The 5,174-nt window shown below is 40.7% G+C and overlaps 1 pseudogene; it reads left to right on the top strand.

Annotated features, from left to right (window-relative positions):
* Window positions 1-449: 449 nt before the first annotated feature.
* On the top strand, window positions 450-567 carry LOC135016536 (5S ribosomal RNA; annotated as a pseudogene).
* Window positions 568-5,174: the final 4,607 nt, after the last annotated feature.

Below are 5,174 nucleotides of genomic sequence, written 5' to 3'. Positions count from 1 at the left end.
TAGTCTTGATACATACATGTTATACCTGATATAATATTATTCTTTTTGCTCGTCAGACAATATTTGATACATTGTATCTGAGACCTCACTTGATAGCACCCTTGGATATATTACCTATATATTTAAATGAAAGTGTTTTGGATGAAATCCTCACCCAGAAAAGGGCATTTTTGCTGGGTTTTCAGTGTGAATATATACCATAGATAATACTGATGTGCAAACTTATCTGCAATTTTACATGCACATTTTGTCTATAAATTGCCTGAATCTATGCACTATGTTACTTTCTTATTTCTTATAAAGAATTCAATACCTTTTCTATTTTCGTGGACTCTCATCCATGATTCCTGGGAGCAATCCCAGGTCTAACAGGACAGCAGATCCACACTTCTTCCTTAAATCTATTAAATAGGTGCACTCTCATTGGTGAGTGGAACTCCTCATTCATAGGTTACTACCATACCTCACCGCTAGAGCCCAATCTCGTCTGATCTTGGAAGCAAAACGGTGATGGGCTGGGTCAGTATTTGAGGGGTGACCCTCAAAGAATACCCAGTGTAGTAATCTGAGGTTGTTCCAAATCAAAACTCGAATACCAACAGCAGTATCACCACTACTTCTTCCTTCCCATCTCATACAATTTTCTTGATTCTATTCAGGCAAGAACATCGGTATATCACCAATTTTTGGTCTCCTTAACCATCATCTTCTTAGGCGAGACTCAATAGAACCTAATCTTTTCAGTTCTATCCTATCAAGTACCCATTGAGGGCTTAAGTGGCTAAGACTAGACGAGATAGTTTATTTGGTACACATAATCCCGGTGTAACTGATACATATTTTTGCATGACCTATTTTGGTCCCATTAAAACAAGCACAGCTTGTACTGGTATGGCATGAGAACAGGTGTATGGTTAATATATCTACACCCCCATGCCAGTCTATATTGGGATAGATCAAACCAGGACATAACCCCATTTTTTGACTTGTTCCTCCTACAAATGCAATATGAGTGGATACGGACAATATTTTAATTAAATATAATAAAAATTGTATGTTTTAACAAATTTCATAAATACATACTTAATAAGAGTGCACCCAAAAAAGAGTCTTCTTTACTCTTCGTTTGCTCTAGCCCTTTCCTGACTCTGGGTGCACCACCAGATAATAATAAGAGATTATCTCCGTACAAATGTATACTGGTCCTGATAAACACATGTAATTGTGCAATACTGGTGCGGAATCATCAACCTTCCTGGTAAACCTGTAATTTTGCTGATCCTAGATCAGTTTCCGATTCCTGCACAGTTTAACTAATTCACAAATCTACTCAGTGGTTGGTGGATCTTCTCTTCCCTTACCACTGGTCTGGATCAACTCAGTATCCACCAGAACATCAGAATAGTCTATAATGTCCTCATTTTCCCTAAAAACTGAACTTACCAGACGTAGAAATACTGAGGGTTTTGGAGATCTCTTTTCTGAAATTGGAGATCCAGAAAGCTCGACTATCGATTGGAGGGGCCCATTAACCAAACTCCAGAAAACACTACAAAGGAGAATACGACTTACTTGGGACATTACCACTCTCGAGAATTATAATAAACATAAAATCGTACCCAGAGGCCTCAGACCCAGGATCTTTCCCTCTTTTCCCTTAGCCACAGACAATCTGAAGGAGGAATGGGAAAACACCCTTCTCAAATGTTCCAGTGAATTGATACATATACTCATCAAACACGACACCCTGATCCTGGATCAGGTAGAAAAAGAAATAGAGGAGGTCGGAAAAAGTCTGGAAAAGTGGGAAAAGGATCTCTCGTTCCAATCTACGTTTGAAAAACACAAGAGAGACCTGGAGATTTATGAGAGAAACATCATAGAACGCAAGCGGAACAAACTACAAAGGGACAAACGGGATTTTTCTCAGGGCAATCAATTTCGTTGGAACACACAGCCCCCGAAGCACAGAGAGAGAAAACCAAAAGAGGATTACACTTTCTCCGAGTTCGAATCATCCAATAGCGAAGATTCAGCAAACGAAGTGACGGACGCCCCACGTACCCACTATATCCCAGAGGATAGAGAGGACTCACCTTATTTTTTAGGTCGGGGCCAGAAAACAAGAGGAAGAACCAGACCAGGAGGCCAATACGGAGGGGGAGAAAGAAGAGACAGAGGAAGGAACAACAATTGGGACACCCCACGGTCCTCGAGGTATCCGGAGCGACAGAGGAAGGCTCGATAAATCAATCCACCATGCATCATCTAAAGATCATAAACCTATCTGAGAGAATACTCACCCCAGAACAAACTAAGGTCCTAAGCAAGGGATTATCTTTTTCACCATCCAAACCGTTTAATAGATTCCTGTGGGAGAAAGATCTGAGAATGTATGGGAGAAAATTACTCCTAAAGAAATTCTTCAAGAAACAAGATCCTACACAAGCTCTGGCCGACAATGATCCCATCTGGGACACGGAAGATTTGGGCATGATTGAAATTCTAGAAGAACTTCAACTGGAATCCGGGCTGGAAACGACTAGTAAACGTCGTCCTATATGCAAAGGAAAATCGACTTTCTTTCCCCCCGACAATAATAGCCCAGAAATTAGAGTCTTTATGGATATGGTATCCCGAGAATTTGACACAATTCAAAAGAAAAATCGCAATAGACTTCATTTCTTTCCACCAAATTTGGATGCAGGAGAAAAAGCAGCATTAAAAGAAATACAGGAATGGAAGGAGGTAATAATAAAACCCTCAGACAAAGGAGGGAACATAGTCCTTTGGCCGAGCAAGATGTATGTCACAGAAGCACTTCGTCAGTTAAAACAAACCACCTGCTACCAACGACTACTGAGCAACCCCACATCACGATTCTTGAAGGAATACACTGGATTAATAGAAGAAGCTCTAACCACGGGAACGATCACCAAACAAGAACACAAATACCTGGCCGTACAGAATCCAAAAACACCGACCTTCTATCTTCTCCCCAAGATACATAAAGATCTAAAAAAACCACCGGGCAGACCCATCATGTCTGGCAATGGCGGTCTCTTGGAGCAGCCAAGTCGCTTTCTAGACTTACACCTCCGGGATTATGTTCTTCAACTACCTTCATATTTGAAGGACACATCGGATCTTCTGCGCAAAATTCACAATATCCCTTTTGAGGATAGCTTCCACCTTGTGACTCTGGATGTCGAAGCGCTATACACCAGCATCGACCACCAGGCAGGTTTAAGGGCCACCAAGTACTTCTTGGATGGAGGAGAGAAAAGTACCTTTAATGATCTCCTATATTCCCTATTAGCCTTTGTATTACAGAAGAACTATTTTACGTTTCAAGAACAATTTTACCTCCAAATTAGGGGTACCGCTATGGGGGCAGCATGTGCACCAACGTATGCGAACCTCTTTCTTGGGTGGTGGGAAAAGATGTCTGTGTTTACAGATAACAATGACAAATACACAGTACACATCATCCTATGGCTGCGATACATAGACGACATATTTGTCATCTGGGATGGAGAATCTGAGTTACTTCTGGAATTTATTCAAATTCTCAACACAAACAATCTGAACTTGAAATTAACGCATACCATCAGCCAAGATCGGATAGCCTTCCTGGATGTCCACATATATAAATCCCCCAAAGGATATCTGGCAACTGAATTGTACAGAAAAGAAACCGCAACCAATACTCTATTATTCCAAACGAGCGCACATTTCCCACCAACGGTGGAAAATATTCCCAAGGGAGAATTCTTAAGACTCAGACGCAATTGCTCTGAGGAAGAGGTTTTCAAAGTTAAAAGCCGGGAATTGACAAAGCGATTACTAGAAAGAGGCTACAGTAAGCGCTCATTGAAGAAGGCATGTACCGGAGTAACCAAAATATCCAGAGATTCTCTGATCTTTCAAACCAAATTGACAACACCTCAGGAGAAGGATGAGAAGATCAGATTCATTGGGACTTTCTGTCCGGAATGGAGGCTAATTAAAAAGGCAATAGAAAAACATCTCCCCATTCTGAAATTAGACAGTGACCTAGCACCCTTCATAGACAACAGTATTCAGATGAGTTGGAGGAGAGCAAAGAACATCAAAGATCTCCTAGTCAGGAGTCACTTTCAGAAACCAAAGGTCAAATCAAATACACCAACGGGCTCCTTCCCCTGCGGACATTGCAAGGCTTGTTCCCTCATATCGAAGACTACCTCTGTGATTGACCGTTTTGGAGATCCCATTCAGATCAAACATTTCTTTAACTGCAGCACTCAAGGAGTCATATATTGTATAGAGTGCAACTGCAATTTAAAATACGTCGGGATGACGACAAGAAAACTGAAAGAACGCATATTGGAACATGCAGGAAATTGTCGAAATGTCAATACAGATCTGACCAGGATGAAAAAACTGACTCCGGTGGCACGACACTTTCACTCCCATCACACGGACTTCTCAAAAGAATTTAAAGTGTTTGGTCTGGATAAAATTCAACTGGGAATAAGAGGAGGTGATATGACGAAAGAACTGCTCAAACGGGAAACAGAATGGATTTTCAAATTAAACACATACAAACCTCAAGGACTGAATGAAAGCATTAATTATAGTGCCTTCCTCTGAAAAATAACTATAACAACAAGAATAGTTTAACCATTACTACCAATTGCATAATAATAAAATTGTATAAAATTATTTCTTACCTATCCTGGCATTCACCCAAGTTAAGCAACCCTTTCTCAATAGGCACTCTCACTTTTAATTTTATATTTATATTTATATAAATGGTATATAATCAGCATCATATTTTTAACATCTCACTTATTTATCAAATATATATTTTTATTCACCCAATCACCCCATATATCTCTCTATCTCACACACAAACTAATACCCCACCATACACCTACTTTCCAAACCTAACACTAGCAATCCCCCCAATCCCCCCTTTCCCCACATTATTATTAATTAACTTTCCCAACACTTCCCCTTACTCACTACTAATCACCATACCCCACACTCCCCTCCCTACTTCACCCACATGGTACACAACAATATGGTTTTACACTCAGGCACTTTCCCCTCCCATTCCCCCCCCCCCCAACCCCCCCCCCCCCTTCCCCCCGCACAATGCTGTCATATATTTGGCAAACCTGGCACAA

Source organism: Pseudophryne corroboree, unplaced genomic scaffold (assembly GCF_028390025.1).
Source record: "Pseudophryne corroboree isolate aPseCor3 unplaced genomic scaffold, aPseCor3.hap2 scaffold_2990, whole genome shotgun sequence".
In the NCBI taxonomy this organism is placed as follows: domain Eukaryota; kingdom Metazoa; phylum Chordata; class Amphibia; order Anura; family Myobatrachidae; genus Pseudophryne; species Pseudophryne corroboree.
Note: the sequence above shows the minus strand (reverse complement) of the source record. Positions and strands in the feature narration are given on the sequence as shown.